The sequence below is a fragment of the Pan paniscus genome, chromosome 20 (genome assembly GCF_029289425.2).
Source record: "Pan paniscus chromosome 20, NHGRI_mPanPan1-v2.0_pri, whole genome shotgun sequence".
NCBI classification, from domain to species: Eukaryota; Metazoa; Chordata; class Mammalia; order Primates; family Hominidae; genus Pan; species Pan paniscus.
Window position 1 is genome coordinate 58,724,625 of NC_073269.2, and position 26,443 is coordinate 58,751,067.

At 44.9% G+C, this 26,443-nt stretch overlaps 1 protein-coding gene and 1 long non-coding RNA gene across 8 annotated transcripts in view; both read right to left on the reverse strand.

The window, feature by feature from the left end:
* LOC100970246 (zinc finger protein 83) overlaps positions 1-26,443 on the reverse strand; it is a 138,321-nt gene that overhangs the window by 56,929 nt on the left and 54,949 nt on the right. For 2 of the 7 annotated variants that reach the window (XM_063600589.1, XM_063600586.1), the window contains exon 1: positions 19,639-24,254. The exons of 1 other annotated variant lie outside the window; for it this stretch is intronic. The gene's annotated coding sequence lies outside the window, so the exon portion shown is untranslated. Of the gene's footprint in view, positions 1-16,003; positions 25,914-26,443 lie in introns of those variants that run through there. 4 more of the 7 variants (XM_034944527.3, XM_063600583.1, XR_010110926.1 and 1 more) reach the window with 3 other exon arrangements.
* LOC134729644 (uncharacterized) lies at positions 16,004-18,808 on the reverse strand. Its single transcript, XR_010110928.1, has 2 exons — positions 18,680-18,808; positions 16,004-16,319 (listed from the first exon to the last, which is right to left on the reverse strand). It is a non-coding gene; the product is annotated as an uncharacterized LOC134729644 (long non-coding RNA).

Below are 26,443 nucleotides of genomic sequence, written 5' to 3' on the forward strand. Positions count from 1 at the left end.
TTTCGCCCTGGCATTTCATCAACCAGAGAGAGGAAAACTGAGACACCATAAACCAAAAGAAGTCCCTTATGGGTCTTTTGACTCTCACGTCTATTTAGACACAATTAGAGTCCCATAGGGAATACTAGATCAATTTAAAGCCCAAAATCAAATAGCTGCAGGATTTGAGTCAATGTTTTGGTGGGTGACAATTAATAAAATGTAAACTGGATAAACTAATCTATGACAACCAACAGCTGTCTATTAACTACACTAGAGATGCTGTTAAAGGAATAGCTGAGCAATTAGGGGCTACCAGCCAGATGTCTTGGGAAAATGGGATAGCCTTTGACATGATACTAGCATAGAAAGGAAGAGTTTGCATCATAATTAAAACTCAGTGTCGTACCTTCATCCCAAACAACACTGCGCCCATTGAAAGTAAAACAAAGACATTGCAAGGTCTGACTGCTCTGTCCAATAAGTTAGTGAACAACTCAGGGGTAAATGACCCCTTTTCAGGATGGCTAGAAAAGTGGTTCGGTAGATGGAAAAGAATAGTAGCCTCAATTCTTACTTCCCTCACAGCCGTAATGGGTGTACTTATTCTTGGCAGGTGCTCTGTCACACCATGCATCCGTGGGTTGGTGCAGAGGCTCATAAAAATGTCAGTTACTAAAATCTCCCTTAACTATCCTCCACCTTATCCAAAGAAGCTTCTTCTTATTTTGGAAAATCAAACAGAATGACTAAGCCAAGACATGTTAAAGAAGTTTGAAGAGAAAGAGCTGTAAGGAAAATGCAAGAGAAGGGAATGTTAGATATGAGTTCTAAATTTCTTTTCAAAGAATCAATAAGTCAGTATGTTCAATTATTTGCCTTCTACTTTTAAACTTAACTTCCTCATAAAGCAACCTTTTTAGATCACCTGCTCCACCCTGACTCATTCCAATCACCTGCTCCACCTTGACTCATTCTGATCACCTGCCCCACCCTGACTCACTCCGATTATCTGCTCCACCCTGACTCATTCTCCACCCTCATTCCATAACATTTTTCCTGCCAAACCACTCACCTTGTCACTCTCTTTAAATTAGCCAATTGGAATTAGATTAGCCTGTGTGGTCTAACCCTCGCCAACAGGGGAATGACACAGCAGCAAGGGCCATGTGCATCAGAAATAACCCCTTCCCCTCCCTTGTTCAGGTACGCACTCACCATCGCTCCCTCTGTGAGGGCACAACCTTCTATATAAGTAAATTGCCTTTCTGAGAAGAAAAAAAGAAAATTTTATATTTGAGTGCTATTTCTTTTGCAGCACCGAAACTTTATTTACAACACACTTAAAATGAGTTATATTTGTCATGGAAAAGAGTCAAACTCGGTAAAATATTTTAAAATATTTATTCTGCACGAAATGTGAATAATCATGGCCCATGACACAACTCTCAGGAGGTCCTGAGAACATATGTCCAAGGTGATGGGGAACAGCTTCTTCTTAGACATTTTAGGGAGGCATTAGACATCAATCAAACACATTTAAAAGATGCAATAATTTTGTTCAGAAAGGTGGGACAACTCAAAGTGAGAGCTTCCAGGCTACAGGTAAATTTAAACATTTTCTGATTAGAATTGGTTGAGTTTGTCTAAAAATACCTGGGATCAATAGAGAGGAAATGTTCAGGTTAAGATAAAAGATGTTGGAGACCAAGGTTCTTTTGAAGTCCTCTGCTGGCTGCCTTCAGAGAAAATACATGATAAATGTTTTTTATTCAGACCTTTAAAAGGTGTTAGATTTTTAGTTATTCTCTTCAGGATTGGTAGGGCCTAGAAGAAAAAGATCTAGCTATGTTAACAGAGATTCTTTGCAGACGCACATGAACCCCTCACAAAGGATACCTTTGAAGGACCATTTCAAAATATGGCACAGAAACATGTTTCGAGGTCAAATATTTTGACTTTCTTCTTTGTTGTTTTGTGGTTTGTAAGGCATGACCCCCTAGACTCTTTACATAGGAATTTGGACAAGATAAAAAAATCAGAGCTTACACCTCATTCTCAAATACTTTTTTTTTTTTTTACAGTTCTTCCCTGCAATATAACTACTTTTATGATAAATGTTGTTGACAACATAATATGCTAACATCAATAATTTCTAAATGTATTGTAATATTAAATTCACTCTATGTGCCTTCTGAAAAAATTAGAAAATGTACTTTTTATCTTCAAGTTGTACTTTCTCTTTTTCCTTCAGACAGGACCTAGTTCTGTCACCCCGGCTGGAATGCAGTGGCAGGAACACTGCTCCTTGCCCCCTCAACCTCTGGTGCTCAAGCAATCCTCCCGCCACACCTCCCAACTAGCTGGAGCTGCAGGCCCTCACCACCAAGCCCGGCTAATTTTTTAGTACTTTGTAGAGGGGTGGTCCCACTATGATGCTCAGGCTAGCCTTCAACTCCTGGACTCAAGCGATCAACCCACCTTTGCTTCCCAAAGTGTTGGGGTTACAGGCAAGCCACCACACCCATCCAATTGTAATCTATTTTAGGTGTTTTCTTTGTTATTCTCTCCTGAGTGTTCTATCAGGTGGGAACAACAAAGGCTATAAAATATGCAGTCTTTAAATGTTAGGATTTATTTTCATATAGAGAAAGATCATGAAATATTACTAAGAATACATTGCAGTCAAGTTATTCTGTTTTACTTGGGCCCTGAAAAAATATAACTAAGTTATAAAATTGGCTGGGCACATTGACTCACACCTGTAATCCCAGCACTTTGGGAGGTCGAGGCAGGTGGATGACCCTGAGGTCAGGAGATTGAGACTAGCCTGGCTAACATGGTGAAACCCCATCTGTACTAAAAATACAACAATTAGCTGGGTAAGGTGGCACAAAACTGTAATCTCAGCTACTCAGGAGATTGAGGCAGGAGAATCTCTTGAATCCAGGAGGCAGAGGTTGCAGTGAGCCAAGATCTCACCACAGCTCTCCAGCCTGAGCAAAAGAGTGAGATTCTGTCTCAAAAAAATAAAAATAAAATGAAATTGTAAATCTCATTTCTGCATGTAATAATTTTATGACAATATCTGTAAGTTAACATGTACTATGAACTATGTTTTTCTCCCACATCCCTACCTATGGAAGAATTCATCTATCAAACACTAGTAATTGGCTAAAATATGATTACGTTTAGAAGGGAAATTAGCATATCTAGAATATTAGCAAGTTTAAAAAAGCATAATGTCGTCAGGCATGGTGGCTCGTGCCTGTAATCCGAGCATGATGGGAGGCTGAGGCAGGAGGATGGCTAGTGCCCAACAGTTGGAGACCAGCCTAGGCAACATAGCAAAACCTCATCTTTATGTTTTAAAAATTAATTATTTATTTTTGAGATTGAGTTTGGTTCTTGTTGCCTAGGCTAGGGTGCAATGGCACGGTCTCGGCTCACTGCAACATCTGCCTCCTGGGTTCAAATGATTCTCCTGCCTCAGCCTCCCAAGTAGCTGGGATTATTGGTGCTCACCATCATGCTGGATTAATTTTTGTATTTTTAGTAGAGACGGGGTTTCACCGTGTTGGCCAGGCTGGTCTCCAAATCCTGACCTAAGATGATCCACCCACCTTGGCCTTCCAAAGTGCTGGGATTACACACATGAGCCACCGTGCATGGCAAAAAAGTTTATTTTAATTAGAAATAATTAATAAATAGAACATGATAATGGGTACAAAAAATAGAATAAGACCTATTATTTCATAACACAACAGAACGACTGTAGTCAATGATTAAATTGTACATATAAAAATGTGGATGGCCAGGTGTGGTGGCTCAAACCTATAAGCCCCGTCTCTACCAAAAATACAAAAAAAAAACTGGGTGTGAGCCTGTAATCCCAGCTACTCGGGAGACTGAGGCATGAGAATCACTTAAACCCAGGGAGCAGAGGTTGCAGTGAGTGGAGATTGCACCACTGCATTCCAGACTGTGCGAAAGAGCTGGACTCCATCTCAAAAAACTAAACAAATGGCTGGGCACAGTGGCTCATGCCTGTAATCCCAGCACTTTGGGAGCCAAGGTGGGTGGATCCCCTGAGGTCAAGAGTTCGAGACCAGCCTGACCAACATGGTATAACCCTGTCTCTAAAAAAATACAAAATTAGCCGAGGGTGATGGCGCATGCCTGTAATCTCAGATATTCAGGAGGCTGTGGCAGGAGAATCACTTGAGCCAAGAAGGCAGAGCTTGCAGTGAGCTGAGATCGCACCACTACACTCCAGGGTACACAAGAAGAGTGCAACTCCATCACACACACACACACAAAATGCTATAAACAGAACATCAGAAAAAAAATATAGAAAGTCACATGTATTTAAAAACCTTAAGCTTTTGAAAGCTGTTTTCCCAAGTACTCAAAAATGAGCCAATAACGATGCAAATATTATCTTTTTGTTTTTTGTTTTTTCTGGAGACAGAGATCACGCAACTGCACTCTAGCCTGGGTGACAGAGTGAGACTCCAACTCAAAAAAAAATAAAAATAAAAAATTATTAGGCCAGGCACGGTGGCTCTTTGGGAGGCTGAGGTGGGCCAATCACCTCAGGTCAAAAGTTCGAGACCAGCCTGGTCAACATGGTGAAACCCCATCTCTACTAAAAATACAAAAAATTAACCGGGCCTGGTGGTGTGTGCCTGTAATCCCAGCTACTAGGGAGGCTGAGGCAGGAGAATTGGTTGAAGCTGAGAGGTGGAGGCTGCAGTGAGTCGAGATCATGCCACTGCCCTGCAGCCTGGGTAACAGAGTGAGACTCCATCTCAAAAAAAAAAAAAAATTACCAATGTCAACTGAACTTGGAAAGCACCACACATTTGCACACTCACACAGACACAACCCTCTGATATGGCTCTAGACCAAATCCACAGGTTAAAAAGCCCTCAAATGAACTCTTGGGCCTTAAGCCTTTCAAAAGATCACCTGTTTCCTGTGAGGTTGGGGCTGTGGCCCTGATGTGCGAAGACTTAAGAATATCCGGTCATCATAGAAACCCTAAACAAAATAGAGAAGGAAATTTACCTCAACAACATAAAAGACCATCCATGAAATGACCACAGCTGAAATAACCAATCAGGAAAAATGGAATGCTTTTCCTGCAGGATCTCACATGATGCTAGAACGTTCTCACCCTTTCTATTCAATCAATACTGGCTGTCCTGGCCAGAGCAATGAAATAGCAAAAGAAATCAAACTCATCCAAATCAGAAAGAAATAAATAAAATTTTATTTGTTTGTAGATGACATGATCCTCTGTGTAGAAAGTCACAAAGACTCAACCAAAATACAAGTGGAACTAATAAACATTCAGTGGATTTGCAGAGTACAATATTAGCACCAAAATTAGTTGAATTTCCATGCATTAACAATAAAAAATTTTAAAAGGAAATTAAGAAAACACTTCCATTTTCTAGAGAATTTAAACTAAGATATACTTAGGAATAAAGGTAAAAATGCGAGAAGTTTCTACGTTGAAATCTATGAACATTGATCAAAATGATTAAAAACAGAGAGATACAACCAATATTGATAGATTGGAAAACTTAATCTTGTTAAATGATTATACAACCCAACATGATTTAGATTTAACACAACGCCCATACAAATCCCTATCAGTTTTTGTCAAAGAAACAAAAAACCGGCTGGGAAAAGTGGCTAACCTCTGTTGGCCAGGCTGGTCTAAAACTTCTGACATCAAGTGATCTACCCACCTTGGGCTCCCAAAGTGCTGGGATTACAGGCATGAGCCACCACGGCCAGCTACTCTAAGCTATTTCTGACAAGACAGTGAAATGAGTGACACAGGAAAAGGGGCATCTAATCACCAATGTCACTGAAGGCTGACAAATCTTATTAAACAAAGGAAGTTCAGAATCTGTACTATAAAGCTTGCATTACTTGAAGCCATCTAATAGCATTAACTTGTTTTAAAAACCTGGGGGCAAATTAACATTACTTCTCAAATAAGGACACCAGGCCCACAGCGTTCATGTACTTCACCCCAATTTGCATGTACGGTAAGTGAGGGACAAGACTTGATCCTAGGCCTGAAGGATCCCACGACATGTACTTAAGCACAATAGTATGCCCAGGCAGTACAGGAAATGACCAGTCACAGAAAATACAAGAACAGAAAGAAATATATCAAGGGTGACACAAGGGCTGAGCTGGGACACAAGGGCTGAGCTGCGCTGCTGACAGTGGTTCTAAAGCCATCCCTCATGGATCATGTGCTGAGTCATCATGCCCTGCACACGTTGATTTAGGCAGCCTCCTATAATTTTGTCCAGTGGATGAATAAGGTCTTGACTTACTCAGTGAGAGTGGTGTTGGAGGGGAGGGGCTCATGGGGAAATTGGGTGTTCAGCATTACAAAATCGATAGGCTGAAAAGAAACAGTATTTGCATCCAGATCAATGTACCATGTGATGCAAGGCCAGGAAAGGAAGGGCAAGGGTGGAGGGCAGGAAGTAATGGGCATGTAGGAGTGAACTTTGTGCATGCACGTCTGTGGGAATATAATTCCACTAGGATAGACCAAATCTTGAGCTTGGACAAAAGTGGAACTAATTTAGCAAATGGTAAAATATTGACCAGAGGTTAACTATACAAATTACAATACGGGCAAAGGACAAGAATGAACGACATTCAGGCCAGGTGCAGTGGCTCATGCTTGTAATCCCACCACTTTGGGAGGCCGATGCAGGCAGATCGTGAGGTCAGGAGTTCAGGACAGCCTGACCAACATGGTGAAACCCTGTCTCTACTAACAATACAGCTCTCGCTCTCCCTCTCCCTCTCCCGCTCACTGCAACCTCCCTGCCTGATTCTCCTGCCTCAGCCTGCAGAGTGCCTGCGATTGCAGGCGCGCGCCGCCACGCCTGACTGGTTTTCGTATTTTTTTGGTGGAGACGGGGTTTCGCTGTGTTGGCTGGGCTGGTCTCCAGCTCCTAACCGTGAGTGATCTGCCAGCCTCGGCCTCCCGAGGTGCCGGGATTGCAGACGGAGTCTCGTTCACTCAGTGTTCAATGGTGCCCAGGCTGGAGTGCAGTGGCCTGATCTCGGCTAGCTACAACCTCCACCTCCCAGCCGCCTGCCTTGGCCTCCCAAGGTGCCGAGATTGCAGCCTCTGCCCGGCCGCCACCCCGTCTGGGAAGTGAGGAGCGTCTCTGACTGGCCGCCCATCGTCTGGGATGTGAGGAGCCTGCCCCCGCCCGGCCTGCCACCCCATCCGGGAGGGAGGTGGGGGGCACCTCGGCCTGGCCGCCGCCCCGTCCGGGAGGTAGGGGGCGCCTCTGCCCGGCCGCCCCTTCTGAGAAGTGAGGAGCCCCTCTGCCCGGCCGCCACCCCGTCTGGGAGGTGTACCCAACAGCTCATTGAGAACGGGCCATGATGATGATGGCGGTTTCGTCTAATAGAAAAGGGGGAAATGTGGGGAAAAGATAGAGAAATCAGATTGTTGCTGTGTCTGTGTAGAAAGTAGACATAGGAAACTCCATTTTGTTCTGTACTAAGAAAAATTCTTCTGCCTTGGGATGCTGTTAATCTATGACCTTACCCCCAACCCCGTGCTCTCTGAAACATGTGCTGTGTCCACTCAGGGTTAAATGGATTAAGGGCGGTGCAAGATGTGCTTTGTTAAACAGATGCTTGAAGGCAGCATGCTCCTTAAGAGTCATCACCACTCCCTAATCTCAAGTACCCAGGGACACAAACACTGTGGTAGGCCGCAGGGTCCTCTGCCTAGGAAAACCAGAGACCTTTGTTCACTTGTTTATCTGCTGACCTTCCCTCCACTGTTGTCCTATGACCCTGCCAAATCCCCCTATGTGAGAAACACCCAAGAACGATCAATTTTTAAAAAAAAGAAAAAAGAAAAAAAATAAAGGAAGAAGATACAATCAAAAAAACAAAAAACAAACAAAAAAAACAATCAAAATCAGCCAGCAGTTCACACCACAAAGCATGAGTGAGACTGGGCTGGAAGTTGGTGAGGGGCATTTTGCTTTTGAATATTAAAGACAGACAAATTGAGAAGTAAAAAAAAACAAACAAAAAAACCCACAAAAATTAGCCGGGTGTGGTGGTGCATGCCTGTAATCCCAGCTACTCAGGAGGCTAAGGCAGGAGAATTGCTTGAACCCTGGCAGTGGAGGTTGCAGTGAGCTGAGATGTGGCCACTTCACACCAGCATGGGTGACAGAGTGAGACTCTGTCTCAAAAAGAAAAAAAGAAAAAGAGATCCAAAAAATCAGCAGTATGGTGGTCTGAGGTAAAAGCAGTTTTACGTCTCTTAAATTAAATGGCCTCTGATTTCCAGTGTCAAATGTATACTCAACAAAATCCCCCTTGTAGATTGCAGAATTGTGTATACACATGAAAAAATGAGTAAACTCTATGAAGAGTACAGCAATGGGGGAGACCACGGGCGTGAAGAATGATCCCCTAGCTGAGTAGGTAGAGATCGGTTTGTGAAAAAAGAGCCAGGCCAGAGGGGATGGCTCATGCCTGTAGTCCCAACACTTTGGGAAGTGGAGGTGGGTGGATCATGAGGTCAGGAGTTCAAGACCAGCCTGACTAGCATGCTGAAACCCCATCTCTACTAAAAAAATACAAAACGTTAGCTGGGCATGGTGGCACGTGCCCATCATCCCAGCTGCTCGGGAGGCTGAGGCAGGAGAACTGCTTGAACCTGGGAGTCGGAGGTTGCAGTGAGCCGAGATTGCACCACTGCACTACAACCTGGGTGACAGAGTGAGACTCTGTCTCAAAAAACAAAACAAAACAAAACAAAACAAAACAAAACAAAACAGACCCAGATGGAGATTGTTGCCTACATATGTGATTGGTCAAATTAGTGAAGAAAAACAATAATGCGCTAACTAAAATGGTTGCATATGAAAATTAGAGGATAAGGCCAGGCTCGGTGGCTCAAGCCTGTAATCCTAGCACTTTGGGAGGTCGAGGCAGGTAGATCACAAGATCAGTAGTTCAAGACCAGACTGGCCAAGATGGTGAAACCCCGTCTTACTAAAAATATAAAAATTAGCCAGGCATGGTGGCAGGCGCCTATAATCCCAGCTACTTGGGAGGCTGAGGCAGGAGAACCACTTGAACCTGGGGGACAGAGGTTGCAGTGAGCTGAGATTGCACCATTGCACTCCAGTCTGGGTGACAGAGCGAGATTTCATCTCAAAAAAAAAAAAAAGAAAAAAAAACTGGAGGGTAAATCTTGTTTCTTATGTAAAAACAAGGGTGTCTCTTTTCCTGGTTCGTATATTATTTGAAGTCATATCCCTGGACTTTTAAACACAATCTCTGGAATAAATGAGACATGAAAAGTGAAGGTGACAGACTAGCAAATGCCAGGCCCTCATATCCTCATGGAGACACCAACTCAACAGAAATGTTTCATCAAAAATATCTTTGTAGGCCAGGCATGGCTCACGCCTGTAATCCCAGTACTTTGGGAGACCAAGGTGGGTGTATCACCTGAGGTAAAGAGTTCAAGACCAGCCTGGCCAACATAGTGAAACCCTGTCTCTACTAAAAATACAAAAATTAAGCCAAGTGTGGTGGTACATGCCTGTAATCCCAGCTACTCGGGAGGCTGAGGCAGGAGAATCACTTGAACCCAGGAGGCCGAGGTTGCAGTGAGCTGAGATCACACAACTGCCTCCACCCTGGGTGACAGAGCAAGACTCCATCTCAAAAAAAAAAAAAAAGAAATGAACACTAAAATATAGGGATTTCATTCAACCTCACAAGCTCCCTTAATAAGATTGATGAAAACCATATTTGTTACAGGGTTGATTCTACAACAAATTGAACAAAGGTTTTCTTGTTAAAAATGAACAGTGACACATATTGGTATGAAAAATGTGAAATGAACAACAGTTCAGTCAAGAGCCTCATAGGAGGCTGTGAGCCCAAATGACATCCTCAGTAGGAGGAATTTTAACACCACTGACTGCTGCTTAGAGAAGATGATCATTAGTTTACGGGATGAACATTGCCACAGTGCCACTGAGAGAAACTTCTATGATGCTCCTCAAAAACCAGAATGGCTCAGGCATGGTGGCTCATGCCTGTAATCCCAGCACTTTGGGAAGCCAAGGTGGGTGGATCACCTGCGGTCAGGAGTTCAAGACCAGCTTGGGCACCAAGGTGAAACTCCGACTCTACTAAAAATACAAAAACTGGCCAGGTGTGGTGGAGCATGCTTATAACCCCTGCTACAAGGGAAGCTCAGGCAGGAGAATTGCTTGAACTCAGAAGGTGGAGGTTGCAATGAGCACAGATTGCACCACTGCACTCCAGCATGGGTGACAGAGGGAGACTGTATCTCAAAAAATAAATAAATAAATAAATAAAATAAAGCATGACAGCTGGAAACACTTATCAGTCAGTGTGATGCTTTCTGTCTCATATCCTGGTCCACGCTGACAATTCTGCTCAGGGTTTCCAGGGCGCCTCTGCCTAGAGCAGGATGATGTTCAATCATAATAGTCAAAGTGTTCTTCATGAATTTTCTGTTTTCATGCAAACTCACTCCATAGGGGAGTGCCTAACAAGCTATCCATGACTGATAGGAGGGTCATCACTGCAGAAAACAATGACACGTACATCAAAAGCATGTATGGGGGCTGGGCACAGTGGCTCACACCTGTAAGCCCAGCACTTTGAGAGGCTGAGGCGGGTGGATCACCTGAGGTTGGGGTTCGAGACCAGACTGACCAACATGGAGAAGTCCTGTCGCTACTAAAAATACAAAATTAGCCAGGCGTAGTGGCACATGCTGGTAATCCCAGCTACTTGGGAGGCTGAGGGAGGAGAATTGCTTGAACCTTGGAGACAGAGGTTGTGGTAAGAAGAGATCACACCACTGCACTCCACCCTGGACAACAAGAGGGAAACTGTCTCAAAAACAAACAAACAAGAAAGCAGGCATGGGGCAAAATCACAAAACAGAACACATAACCAGGAAGAGCCAAGATAGACAAGAGCAGATTTCTCATGTTTGCAGGGACATTTTCATCACCCACAGACTCTAGGTACCTGTAGCTCTCCCACATCACTTCCCTGTATAAAGCCCTCTGCGCAGGGTTCAGAAATTTCCACTCCTCCAAAGAGAATTCTATAGCCACATCCCTGAAAGTAAAATGTCCCTAAAATGAAACACACATTTCCACAAAACATCATGGAGGAGTCAGTTATCACCTTCCCACAAAATGAGAAAAGAGAAAATAAGTACTAATTTGATCAAAGACTGTGTTCTGACAAACCCACGTTAAGGTATTTTTGCACATTTTTTCTCCACAGTTGTGTTTTATTGTACTTTTCCACGAAAGATTTTAAGATCCCTTAAGTCACTGTGGAAGTCTCGGTTTTATGGACAATGTAAAAAATATACAAATAAAAAGGAAACACAGGGCTTGGCGTGGTGGCTCATGCCTGTAATCAAAACACTTTGGGAGGCCAAGCTGGGCAGATCATTTGAGGTCAAGAGTTGGAAACCAGCCTGGCCAACATGGTAAAACCTCTTCTCTACTAAAAATATAAAAAGTAGCCAGGCATGGTGGCAGGCACCTGTAATCCCAGCTACACAGGAAGCTGAGGTAGGAGAATCACAAGCCCAGGAGACGGAGGCTGCAGTGAGTTGAGATCCCACCACTGCACTCCAGCCTGGGTGACAGACTGTCTCAAAAAAAAAAAAAAAAAAGCAAACAAACACAGAGTTTTCTCTACAGAGAGTATGTTCAACATAACAGGTGATATTCATTACCTAGATGAGCTGAAATACAAGTGGTGTCTAGAGAGGACAAAGTCCAATGAATTTGATAGAAAAGAAAAGAGAGTAAAGTCCGAAACTGAAAACTGTCGTGATCACAGCAATAGCCATGACTAACATTTTTGAATGCTTCCCATGTGCTATACACTGTTCTAAGTGCTTCCCATGTCTTAAGCCATAAAATAACATACCGTCCCATGAAGAAAGATCTGTACTTGGAGACAAGTGCATCACACACTCTAGGAAACTTGCCACAAATCAAATACCTAAAAATGTCAACACAAGCACCTGAAACCAGATGTCTGGGATTCAGATTTGAATATAACCACCTAAGTAACAGATACAGCTTCAAAACTAAACTGACACAGGTTTATCTAATGGAGAGAACATGAAATAGGTTCAAGGGTAAGAACATGGAGCATCCTACAAGGTCATTGAATGGACACACAGGGCATGAATATAATACTGTACAATCCTTCTTACTATTTTTCCTTTTAAGACAGAGTCTCACTCTGTCAACCAGCCTGAAGTGCAGTGGCACAATCTCAGCTCACTGCAACCTCATTTGCCCAGGTCTAAGCAATTCTCCTGCCTCAGCCTCCCAAGTAGCTGGGATTACAGGCACCTGCCACCACACCCAGCTAATTTTTGTATTTTTAGTAGAGACGAGGTTTCACCATCTTGGCCAGGCTGGTATTGAATTCCCGACCTCATGATTCACCCTCTTCAGCCTCCCAAAGTGCTGGGATTACAGGCATGAGCCACCGTGCCTGGCCTGTTTTTACTATTAACTCATTATTGTGATAGTTGACAACAATGAAAAATACTTAAAATTATTAAAATTATAAAAAAAAACTTATTGCAAATGATGTGTTTCCTACGTAACCATGGACTTATCCATCCATGTATTCTCCCAAGATGGGAGGATCCCTAGAGGTCAGTAGATCAAGGCTATAGTGAGCTATGATTGCACCACTGCACTTCACCCTGGACAGAATAAAAATACAATATAAAAAATAATTCTGGAAGTGGTGGCTCATGCCTGAAATCCCAACACTTTGGGAGGCTGAGGTGGGCAGATCACAAGGTCAGGAGTTCAAGACCAGCCTGGCCAACATGGTGAAACCCCATCTCTACTAAAAACACAAAAATTACCCAGGCATGGCAGTGCATACCTGTAGTCCCAGCTACTCAGGAGGCTGAGGCAGAATTGCTTGAACCCAGGAGTCAGAGGTTGCACTGAGCTGAGATTGCACCACTGCTCTCCAGCCTAGGCAACAAAGCAAGACTCCATCTCAAAAAACAAGAAAAAGAAAAAGAAAAGATGTAGCTATGTGTGGTGACACATGCCTATCCTTCTAGCTCTTTGGGAGGCTGAAGTGGGGATCACTTGAGCCCAGGAGTTCAAGGCTGCTGTAAACTAGAATTTTGCCATTGTACTCCAGACCTGGGCCACAGATCGACACCTTCTCTCTCTCTCTGTCTCTCTTTTTTTTTCTAGATGGAGTCTCTCTCTGTTGCCCAGGCTGGAGTACAGTGGCACCATCTCGGATTACTGCAACCTCCACCTTCTGGGTTCAAGTGATTCTCCTGCCTCAGCCTTTTGAGTAGCTGAGATTATAGGCATGTGCCACCACACCCAGCTAATTTTTGTATTTTTAGTAGAGATGAGGTTTCACCATGTTGGCCAGGCTGCTCTCAAACTCCTGACTTCAAGTGATCCACCCGCCTTGGCCTCCCAAAGTGCTGGCATTACAGGGGTGAGCCACCACACCCAGCCCCACATTTACATTATGGCATCTTGACTTGATCCCCAGCTCCTCAGCTGCCCTGTGACTCTGTGTGTGTGTGTGTGTGTGTGTGTGTATGCTCACGTGTTGTGACAGGCAAGGAAAAGCCACTAGAGCATCATCGCCACTGGCCTGGCAGGAGGAGGTGGCCCTTGGGCTGCAGTTCACTGTGCTGTTTGCACTCTGATTCTTGGAAGAATCTTCCTGAAGTCACGGAGCCTCCAGCTCCTCCAGAACAGAACTAGTTGTGTAGGAGTGTGTCCTTCATGCCCCTCAGGTCCCTGACCTTCTCCCCACCCTTCCTGAAGGGAATCCAGGACCCTCACTCTGAGCGCATCACCTGCTGGTGGCAAAGTCCCTGCCCATAATGGCCAAACTGGGTCCTGGTGATGTGCAGAGCATGGAAGACCTGGGAGCTGGAGTGAGGCAGTTGACACAGATGACAAAAATGGAGATGCCTCAGGACTGGCTAAAGATGCAGGGTCTGGTCTGTAGGGCTTTTCTGACCTTAGTGAGGCCTTCTCCTCTTATTTTGACTAAAACAAATTACCACAGGAAGTTTAGATCAATTAGAGTTGAAATTTCCAGAAGAAATGTGGGAACATCCTCACATTTGCCCCAGGCCCTGAGTCTTCCCTGAGGACACCTCAGCAACTAAACTGCAACCCCAGAGTAGGTGCTGCTGTTGTCCTGTGGCCAAGATGGTAATTGTGCATCCTTCAAGTAAGGGAGACACAACACACAAAGTAATCCACGCAGAAGGGTGTTTCTGGGCAGGCACAGTGACTCCCGTCTGTAATTCCAGTACACCGGGAGACCAAGGCAGGTGGATCACCTGAGGTCACGAATTTGAGATTAGCCATGCCAACATGGTGAAACCATGTCTCTACTAAAAATACAAAAATTGAGCTGGGTGCAGGGCTCATGCCTGTAATCCTAGCACTCTGGGAGGCCGAGGCTGGTGGATCACTTGAGGTCAGGAGTTTGAGACCAGCCTGGCCAACATCGTGAAACTGCATCTCTACTAAAAACATAAAAAGTAGCCTGGCTTGGTGGGCATCTGTAATCCCAGCTACTCGGGAGGCTGAGGCAGGAGAATTGCTTGAACTCTGGTGGTGGAGGTTGTAGTGAGCCGAGATCACACCACTACACTCCAGCCTGGGTGACAGAGTGAGACTCAAAAATAAAATATAATAAAATAAAAATAAAAATAAAAATACAAAAATTAACCAGGTCTGGTGGCACACACCTGTAATCCCAGCTACTTGGGAGGCTGAGGCACAAGAATCACTTGAAGCTGGGAGACAGAGATTGCAGTGAGCCAAGATCACAAGAGTGCACTCATAGTTTGCACAACAGAGTGAGACTCTGTCTAAAAAAAAAAAAAGAAAGAAAGAAAAAGCGCTTCTGATATGATTGATGCAGAGATCATAAAACCTGAGTAACGTGATAGAGACTGATGGGCAGAGGGAACTTCAGATGGGGGTGGGAGGGCATGGGAGACAGCTCTGAGCCTAGAACTGAAGGAGGAGAAAGGGACAGGGCAGTGATCATTTAGGGACATAGGGTAAGAGCAGGGACAATGACCTGAGACAGAAAAGGTTTTGGTGTTTGGGAAAAAAAAAAATGTGACTGGGGCAGAGGGAGTCATGAGATGAGGGCAAGCTCCCAGGAGGAGGCTGGACACTGGCAGGGGCCCTGGACACAGGGCTGTGGAGCCACAGTGAGGAGTTGGGCTTTTGTCCTGGGGAACACGGGAAGCCGGTGGAGGGTTCCCTGCCAGGCACTGACATGACCTGCTTTAGATTTGGCTGTGATGTCCTCATACAGAGAAAGACCCCGAAGATGGTCTCTGTGTCTGAGTCTACAACTCTGTTTCTTCCATTCTTCTGCTTTTATTCATTTTTGGGGTACTGCATCCCATTTAAAATTCTAGTTACAACTGGGCACTCCCCTCTCCCAGAAGAAAAGCCACACCCAGACACACACTCTATTTTGCCAATCATTTCAGGGGCCAGGGTCACTCAGGTTGAGCTTTTCTGGTCTAGCCCCTCATCTCCAAGTTGCAGGGATGCTCACTGGGCTCAGAGCGGGGACATTTTGACCAAGTTACCCTGAGAAGATCTGAGATGAGTGAGAAGGTGTGTCTGAATTCTTACATGGGAGCCTGGAAGGGCTAACGGGAAGGGGTGGTCTTTATCACCCCTATCCTTGAAAATTACAGAAGCATCTTTCACGTACCTGGGCTAAAGAAACTTCCTTTACAAAGTTCTGATGCCACTGATTCCTGACATTTAATTCTTCCTTAAAAAAAAATCACAGTAACATTCATAAAATGCAGAAGTGTAAACACACAGTTATTGACCTTGAAAACAGGGAAAGAAAGCTGTAGAACTAAGACGTAAGCGAATTGTTTCAATCAAGAATATATGGGTGGTCAGGCACGGTGGCTCATGCCTGTAATCCCAGCACATTGGGAGGTCGAGGTGGGTGGATCACCTGAGGTCAGGAGCTCGAGACCAGCCTGGCAAACATGGTGAAACCTCGTCTCTACTAAAAATACAAAAAATGAGCCAGGCATGGTGGCAGGCAACTGTAATCCCAGCTACTCAGGAGGCTGAAGCAGGAGAATCACTTAAATCCTGGAGGCAAATGTTTCTGCAAGCTGAGATGGCACCATTGCACTTCCAGCCTGGGGAACAAGAGTGTAACTGTCAAAAAAAAAGAAAAAAAAAAAATACAGGAGTGCTTCTGGAACAGCATTCCATGCCAATCCAACCCATCTTTCAACATTTGTCCAAACGCACCAGAGGGCCTTGAGGGAAACATGCACTTAATAGCTCCCAGCTCAAGATTTTAACAAATGACATAAGGAAAGAAAACTGAAAAACAGACTAACTGGTTAAACTACATTTTGATGTTAAGGTAAAAGGTCACTGACATCTTTACCAGGTACACACTGAAACAATCAAACTTCTGTATGAGGTACCAAGGGTTTCCAATAAATAATAAAAACTAGAAAGCATGCAGACCTTGATCTGAACTGGATGCAACTAATTTCAAACCGAAACTATTTTTAAATTGTTTTTAAAAAAAATCTAACAAACTCTGAGGTCAACGGGAACATAACTGGAACATATACATGTACAGAAAGGAATGATGTGAGCTGGTTATAGGATGCCACAAAGGCATCTTTCAGAAGTGATTAAGTATTTAAAAAGATACTCTTAAAACTAAGATTTTTCTCAAACTCCAACTGCAAAAAAATTACATATATATATATAAATAAATGAGAAACCAGAAAGAAAAAAAAAAGAAATCTATTACACAACAAGAACAAAAGCACTTTTGATACCCCTTTTATTTTTTATTTTTATTTTTGTTTGTTTTTCTGAGATGGAGACTCGCTATGCCACCCAGGCTGCAGTGCAGCGACATGATTTCAGCTCTCTGCAACCTCTGCCTCCCAGGTTCAAGTGATTCTGTACCTCATCCTCCTGGGCAGCTGGAACTATAGGTGCACGCCAGCATGCCTGGCTAAGTTTTGTATTTTTCATAGAGACGGCGTTTCACCATGTTGGCCAGGCTGCTCTTGAACTCCTGACCTTAGGTGATTCTCTCACCTCGGTCTCCCAAAGTGCTGGGATTACAGGCATGAGATACCACACCTGGCTTTGATGTCCATTTTAGAAAGTACTATGGGCTGGGTGCAGTGGCTCACACCTGTAATCCCAGCACTTTGGGAGGTCGAGGTGAGCAGATCACCTGAGGTCAGGAGTTTGAGACCAGCCTCTCTAACATGGAGAAACCCTGTCTCTACTAGAAATACAAAATTGGCCCTGAGTGGTGGCGCATGCCTGTAATCCCAACTACTCAGGAGGCTAAGGCAGGAGAATTGCTTGAACCCAGGAAGCAGAGGTTGCACTAAGCTGAGATTGCAACATTGCCCTCCAGCCTGAGCAACAAGAGTAAAACTCCATCTCAAAAAAAAAAAAAAAAAAAAAAGTACTATGTAGGCCAGGCGCAGTGCCTCAACCCTGTAATCCCAGTACTTTGGGAGGTCAAAGCAGGAGGATCCTTTGAGCCCAGGATTTTGAGACCAGCTTGGGAATTTAAAACCCCATTTTAAAATTATATATATAGATATATAATTTATATATATAACTAGCCGGGCTTGGTGGCTCATGCCTGAGGTCCCAACTACTCAGGAGGCTGAGGTAGGAGGATCACTTGACCCCAGGGGGCCAAGGCTGCAGTTAGAGGAGATCACGCCACTGCACTCCAGCCTGAGTGATAGAGCCAGACCCTGTCTCAAAATATTAATTAATTAAATTAAAAGTATTGTGTAATAACAGAAAGTGATTTTTGTTGCACTTCACTGCCCCACGTCCTACCCCACCCTGGGAAAAGGGAAGAGAGTAACTTCCAACTCAATAAGTCACTGCCCTCTGGCTGAATAGGGATTCCAACTGGAAGCTAACCTCTGATGCCAAGATTTACAGAATGTACACGTCTCATAGACAGGAATTTTAAAATTCTCAATCTCATCTTTATAATTTAATCAAGTTTTAAATTATTAGATTATATACACAGAAGTCAACATGTCACAACTAATCATAGCCAATAAACTCACCTACTCATCTGATCCCAAAGTCCCCCCGCCCCTTCTTTTCTTTGGAAACAGGGTCTCACTCTGTTGACCAGGCTGCAGTGCAGTGGCATGATCTTGGCTCACTGCAGACTGGACCTCCCGAGCTCAAGTGATCCTCCTCCCTTGGCCTCCAGAGTAGCTGGGATTACAGGTGCGCACCATCATACTCGATTTTTTTTTTTTTGGCAGAGATAAGGATCTCACTATGTTGTGCAGGCTGGTCTAGAACTCCTGGACTCAAGCAATCCCCCTGCCTCAGTCTTCTAAAGTTCTGGGATTACAGGCATGAACCACTGTACCCAGCCTCTCTTTCTTCATTACTTTCCTTCCTTCCCTGATTCTGTATGTATCTCTAATTCTCCCCTTCTCTCTCTAGCTCTTGTTTTATTTTCCCCCGGGGTTCTGCTCCTCATTTTGTACCTCTCTCCTCTCCTGCTGTTTATCCCCTTCTTCACTCTATTCCTTCTCTTCCACCTCTTCTGCTCCATCCTTGTAACTTATTTAACGTCTTGCTGCTCTTCTCCCCAATCTTTTGATCATCCTCTATCTCTATATGGACAGAAATTTAAAAATAATAAGTACTGCATTTATTCACTCCAAGAAAAGTAAAAGCTAAGGCCCACAATGTGGCAAGACAAGGCTTAAAAATAAAAAGAAAAGAACAAGTTTTCCTCTGCCTGTCAAGCTCACATCAAGAACGGTTACAGGATAATGCTGTCCGAATAGCCAAGTCTAAACGAATGGGCTCCAGACACCCCCACCTTCCAGAGCAAGGTTGAAGGAAAAAAAAAAAGAGAGAGAGATTATTTTACTGTTACTCTTTTTCCAGGCTTCTTAAGCGTTATTATGTTTTACAAATGTCTGTATTTAGTCAGTTCTTGTTTTTCCTTTGATGCAGCTACAAGGCCACCGGCTACACAAGGTCACAAGATATGTTATGCTATAGATTACATGACCTGTCACTGTATAATTAACTGCTTTTGCTTTGCTTTTGTAAGGCCCTTATAAAAACCCCGCTCTGTCTTTGTTCAATGCTCAGCTTTTTGGATATGAATCCACTGAGCCAGTGCGTACCTAAAATAAACAATTCTGTTTCTCTCATATTGGTCTCTCCTTTCTTCAGTTTACCCTAACACAAATATTTCCACCTCTTCTCCCATCTCAGCGCCTCCTCTGCTCTCCCTGTTACATTCTCTCTTCCCTGTTATACCCTCATCCCCACTCTCTAGCACCCCAGATCCCCAGGTGTCCTCCCTGCTGTGCTTCCCCCTCTGTTCTCCTTGCCACCAGCACCACTCTGCTCTGTCTGCCCTGGCTCCAAATCCCTCCTCCTCTCCCTCACTCTGATGAGCCTCCCTCTTTGCTGCCCCTGTCCCTACCTTGCTGTCCTTCATCTCTCTGTACATCCAGCTTTTCTCTACATTTCTCCACTTGCTTTTCTCTTGCTTTCTTATCGTTTTCTTTTCACTTTTGCTGTCTCTTGGCAAATCCCTCACCCATCCTCTACTTTGCCATCTCTTATGGTTCTTTCTCATTCTTCTTTTCTCTGTCTCGGGTTTTCTACTGCTGTCCGTCTCCTGATCCCTTTGGCCCACACAATCACAGGAGGGTTTGGAGTAAGACGCCTGCATCCCGGAGGAGCGTATTTTCCAGGGGTTGGAGCTGGGCAGGCAAGAACACCCCGTGTCACAGGACAGGCCCCGGGCACCTCCCCAAGGCGGGCTCAGGAGAAGCGGTGACTGCGGAGGAGAGACCTGGGGAGCAGCAGGGCCCGGCACGAGGAGGGAGGTGGGGGGCGACGGCGCCTGAGGACAAGGGTGGGGTCTGCAGGATCCCAGGACAAGGCAGAGGACACGGCCTCCCCGGGACAGGGGCCGCGGCGCTGCGCTTCGGAGGCCGACAAGGGCAAGGCTGGGAGGTGCCCAGGGCGGGAATCCACTTCGCGGGTGAGGACGTTAAAAAGCGCGGGGCGGGAGGAGTCTGAAAAGGATTTTGAGAAAAAAGAAAACAAAACAAAACTACGCGATAGGAAGTGTATATATTACCCTATAGCAGAAAGACAGGGGATGGGACCAACCTCAGGGCGACTTTAGACCCAAAAGGAAGGGACTTCCGGACTCTCACGGGGATGTCTCTATTTGCTCTGGGTGAAGACGGGAGAGAATTTCCAGATCCGTGGGGACCCTACGTCCCAGGGACAGAAACGCTGAGGACCTGGGAAGTGCAGACTTAATACAAAACAGCGAAACTCACCGCCGCGGTGTGACCGTCACTCCACGCGATCCGCTTCCACATTTGCGAGAATCTGCGCGCGCAGGACGGAAGCCAGGCCGCGGCGGCCCCGCGAGGTGGTGGGCGGGGCCTGGGCCGGGTAGCGGCCGCGCGCGAAGCGGAGAGACTTTGCGGTTTAGAACCGGCAGAGGGCGGGGCCGTGGCGGGACCTGTGTGTCTCACATCCTCGCTCCCAGCGCCTCTGTTTTTCCGGTTTGGGAGGCGAGAGTGGCCAGGAAGTATGAGGCATGATTCAAAAGCCCTGAATTTTCTGGAACGGGGATGCAAACTAGAATGTGAAATGCAAAGCCCTGCCTGGGCGGAACATAGGATTTCATGCTGACGGCCCACAGAACAGAACAGAAATCCTCTCCCTTTCTATTCTCCATTCACACGGGAGGGAGGGTCCGCCCTGTGCTCAGCTTCAGAGACTTCCCTAAAGCCACTGCCTGGGATGCGGGACTGAGTGCTCAGGCCAGGGAGGAGTGAGGTCACCACCTGCTGCTTAAACACAGCAGGGGTGCAGGCGCGAAGGCGGGAGCCTGAGGTCCCAGCTACTCAGGAAGTAGGAGCAGGAAGATCGCTGAGCCCTGGGGTCCAGGCCAGCCTGGGCGACAAAGTAACACTCCCTCCCGCAAGGCCACCTTCCTTGTCTCCCTCTCTCTCCGTCTCTCTCTCTCTCTCGCTTTTTAAACCTTTTTAAATAAAATTTTTGATGGTGTGACATAGGGATCCAACATTATTCTGTTCCGTGTGGATATCCAGTTAGTTGTTCCAGCACATTTGTGGAAGAAATCTATTACTTTTTTTTCACGTTTTTCTTTTCTTTTTCTTTGAGGGAGTCTCCCTCTGTCGCCCAGGCTGGCTTGAAGGGGCGTGATCTCTGCTCACTGCGACCTCTGCCTCCTGGGTTGAAGCGATTCTCCTGCCTCAGCCTCCGGAGTATTACTGGTATTAGAGGCACGCGCGACCATGCCCGGCTAATTTTTGTATTTTTGATAGAGGCGGGCTTTCACCATGTTGGCCAGGCTGGTCTCAAACTCCGAACTTCAAGTAATCTACCTGCCTTGGCCTCCTAAAGTGCTGGGACTACAGGCGTGGGCTACCTTGCGTAGCCTAAGGAATACTCTTTACTATTTAAACGTTGACAAAATATAATTGAAAACAAAAAAAATCTTCCCCCAAATGGGTAATTATCTCCACGACAACAGAGAAATAAATAAAAACCATTTTATTAATAAAGAACCTTCGACTCAAATGTGATGGGAAATAGAGGCAAACAGCTATGAGGTTGAAAAGAGAGAAAGAAACGTCACTGTTCTATACAACCCATTAAGCACATGTTTTCAAGATAAACACTAATCAGTCCTCAGGGAAGAGGATTTGACAACCCCTTGGGTCACACGTACTTCATCCTGCCTTTACTTGGTAACGGAGGTGACCATCTGTGTCAGCTAATTAGCTTCATCCCGAGGGAGGGGGAAAAACCCTAACCCATGTCTTTTTGACAAGTGTGAGTTTTACAACATGGGGACAGGTGCCCTCTCTGGTGAGGCTCCTACAATACGACAGACACTGATGTCAGAGGTAAATAATAAAATTTAGAATATATGATTAAGTGCAGAGTTTGAACACAAAGCTTGCAAATAGCCACCTGGAAACATCAACTTCAAATGAATGGGATCAGCGTTCTCAGGTGGAGACGTTAAGATTTTACACACATAGGAAAAGACAGAGAAGCTTTACCAGAATCAACACATTTTCCATTCAAGACCAGTGCATAGGGTGCAGCAACTTGACTGGTGATGGGTGGATACACTTCAAGGAAGGTTACTTTATCACTCCATAAGAAGGGACAATGATGCCGAAAGGTCTTAACTCTGGGGCTGCTTAGTCTTCCTAATTATTTACAGAATAACCTTTTTTTTTTTAGTTGTTTGTTTGTTGTTGCTGTTGTTTTTTCAGACAGCGTCTAGCTCTGTTACCCAGGCTGGAGTGTACTGGCGCTATCTCGGCTCACTGCAACCTCCACCTCCCGGGTTCAAGCAGTTCTCCTGCCCCAGTCTGCCAGGTAGCTGCCATTACAGGCCAGTGCGACCACGCCTGGCTAATTGTTTTCTGTTTTTAGTAGAGACTGGGTTTCACCATGTTGGGCTTCTACATTAATCTCTCCTGCACACTTCAGACCACATCCACACACACTTAAATCAACTTCAGTTCAGAGATGAGAAGCAAAAACCTAGAGAGGACACATCCACAGTTACTCACCAGGCTGAGGTGGGAGGATCGCTTGACCCTGGAGAGCAGAGGTTGAAGTGACTCAAGATCGCACCACTGCCCTCCAGCCTGGGGGACATAGTGAGACCCCGTTACCCGCATCCACCAAAAAGTTGGAAATGCATTGAAATAAGAGACAGCTTCAAGAAACTATAAAAGCAATGCATGAAGAAAATTCAAACGTCAACCAACATACAGCAATTATGAAGAACTACACAGAAACTCTTGGGCTAAAAATAGAGTAACTAAATGAAAAAACTCAATACATGGGTTCAAAATCAGAATTCATTAGGTAAATTAAAAATTAGTGAAGAGGGGATGGGTGAGGTGGCTCACACCAGGACTTTGGGAGGACAAGGTGGGTGGATCACTTGAGCTCAGGAGTTTGGAGACCAACCTGGCCAATGTGGTGAAACCTTGTCTCTACTAAAAATACAAAGATTAACAGGGTGTGGTGGTGGGCTCCTGTAGTCCCAGCTACTCTAGAGGCTGATACAGGAGAAGCACTTGAACGTGGGAGGCAGAGGTTGCAGTGAGCCGAGATCACCCCACTGCCCTCCAGCCTGGGCGACAAAGCAGGACTGTCTCAAAAAAAAAAAATAATAATAATAAAATAGGCCAGGCCTGGTGGCTTACGCTTGTAATCCCACTATAAAAAAAAAATACAGAAAATTAGCCAGGCGTGGTGGTGGGCACCTGTAGTCTCAGCTACTCGGGAGGCTGAGGCAGGAGAATGGCATGAACCTGGGAGGTGGAGCTTGCGGTGAGCTGAGATCATGCCACTGCACTCCAGCCTGGGTGATAGAGCAAGACTCCATCTCAAAAAAAAAAAAAAAAAGAAATTTATCCTTACTACTTACTGTCTACACATAGATAATCAAAGGCAAGTAGTTAAAGACATAGTTTAAAATATGACAAAACGGGCCAGGCGTGGTGGCTCAAGCCTGTAATCCCAGCACTTTGGGAGACCGAGGTGGGTGGATCACAAGGTCAGGAGATCAAGACCATCCTGGCTAACACGGTGAATCCCCGTCTCTACTAAAAATACAAAAAATTAGCAGGGTGTGGTGGTGGGTGCCTGTAGTCCCAGCTACTCCGGAGGCTGAGGCAGGAGAATGGCGTGAACCTGGGAGGGGGAGCTTGCAGTGAGCCGAGATCAACCCACTGTATTCCAGCCTGGGCGACAGAGCAAGACTTCGTCTCAAAAAAAAAAAAAAAAAAAGACAAAACTGACACATGTGCCCGTACAAGTGTAGCATGGATTCAACCCTGATGCCATGTTTAGAAAGTAGTTCCCAGCACTAGGAGGATTTAAAACTCTTATAATAGGAGTTATTATAGTAATAGAAACCTGCTTACTGCTGCCTTGTTTGCTACCTGTACTTCCTCAAACGATAAAAAGCTTCATCACTATTTTAGTTCACCAAAATGCTTCAGCACAAGTGTACTATATGAATCACTATCAATCTGTTACACAAAAAGACATAAGTAGCAAAAATAAGAGTGAGAATTCCCACTAATAAAAAGTGAGACTCTCAAAGGGGGGAAATGAGGGAAGAGAGAGAGACCCTCTCATATTGTTTTATATTGTTTTATACTCAGTACCTGTTTTAAGAAAAAAACAAGGAAGTGAAACCAAAGGCAGGCATCCCGGTGCCAGGCATCAGACCTAAAACCAGACCTGAAACCAGGCCTCGGCCTGCCTGGCCTAAACCTAGTAATTAAAATTCCACCCCTGACCTAGCAACTGATGTTATCTATAGATCCCAGACATTGTATGGAAGGACATTGTGAAACCTCCTGTTCTGTTCTGTTTCACTCTGACCACCAGTGCATGCACCTCCTGTCACATACCCCCTGCTTGCTCAAATCAATCACTACCCTTTAATGTGAAATCTTTAGTGTTGTGAGCCCTTAAAAGGGACAGAAATTGTTCACTCAGAGAGCTCGGATTTTAAGACAGTAGCTTGCCTATGCTCCCAGCTGAATAAAGCCCTTCCTTCTACAACTCAGTGTCTGAGAAGTTTTGTCTGTGGCTCATCCTGCTACAACCCGAGGGCAGGAGTTCAAGACCAGCTGGGCCAAAATGGTGAAACCCCATCTCTACTAAAAATACAAAAAAAATTAGTTGGGGGTGGTGGCACTGGACTATAATCCCCAACTTCTTGGGAGGCTAAAACAGGAGAATTGTCTGGGAGGCAGAGTTTGCAGTGATCTGAGATCATGCCACTGAACTCCAGCCTGGGTAACAGAGACTTTGTCTCAAAAAAAAAAAAAAAAAGGCCAGAAGAGGTGGCTCATGCCTGTAATCCCAGCACTTTAAAACGCTGAGGTGGACGGATCACGAGGTTATGAAATCCAGACCATCATGACTAACAAGGTGAAATTCCATCTCTACTGAAAATACCAAAAAATTATCCGGGCGTGGTGGCACTCACGTGTAGTCCCACATACTTGGGAGCCTGAGGTAGGAGAATCACTTGAACCCAGGAGGCAGAGTTTGCAGTGAGCCGAGATCACACCACAGCACTCCAGCCTGGCTACCGAGTGAGACTCCATCTCAAAAAAAAAAAAAAAAAATTAACCGGCCATGGTGGAACTCACCTGTGGTCCCAGCTACTTGGGAGGCTGAGGTTGGGAAATGGCTTGAGCCTGAAGGAGGTTGCAGTGAGCTAAGATCACGCCACTGCTCTCCAGCCTAAGCGACACAGCGAGACCTTCTCTCAAAATAAAATCAAATATATGAAAACAGAATAACCCAGAGTACAAAAATCCATTTTGTTGATATAGGTCCGCAAAATAATAAAACAGAGACTCGCAAGAAACTACATGCTAATAAAAAAAGTTGTCATTTTCCCCAGATCTTTTCTTTCTTCCTTTTTTTTTTTTTTTTTTTTTAGACAGGGTCTCGTTCTGTCGCCCAGGCTGCAGTGCAGTAATGCAATCTTGGTTCACTGCAACCTCTGCCTTCTGGGTTCAAGTGGTTCTCCTGCCTCAGCCACAGAGTAGCTGGGATTACCGGTGCCTGCCACCATGCCCGGCTAACTTTTGTATTTTTAGTAAAGATGGGGTTTCACCATGTTGGCCAGGCTTGTCTTGAACTCCTGAGCTCAGGTGACCCACCAACCTCAGCTTCCCAAAGTGCTAGGATTACAGACATGAGTCACCACATCCAGCAAATTTTCAAAATATATACATATATGTGTGTAAATGTGTACGTATATGTATGTGTGTGTGTGTGTGTGTATATATATATATATATAAAGATTTTTAAAATATAAAAAGTAGCAAGTTTTGTTTAACTGAAGAGGAATCTCATCTTGCTGGAAAAGGATACTTTGATAGTTGGGGGCAGGGAGGAATCTTGTCAGATCTAAGAAAACAGGAAATGTCCCCTCCTAGAGGAAGCAATCACCCTTTCAACTGCCTGACATGGAGGAATCTTTAGATATCTGTAGGAATGCAGGCATGCTCAGACGCAGCCACTATGGCACTCTATATACAGAGAAAAATTGCAAAGGACCCACATACTGTCATTCAGCCAATTTCCAATACAGATGTCAAAGAGCAAGCTAGCCATGTTTACTTACATAACAACATGTAAATTTTCACAACTAGCAGGATGAAATATCAAAG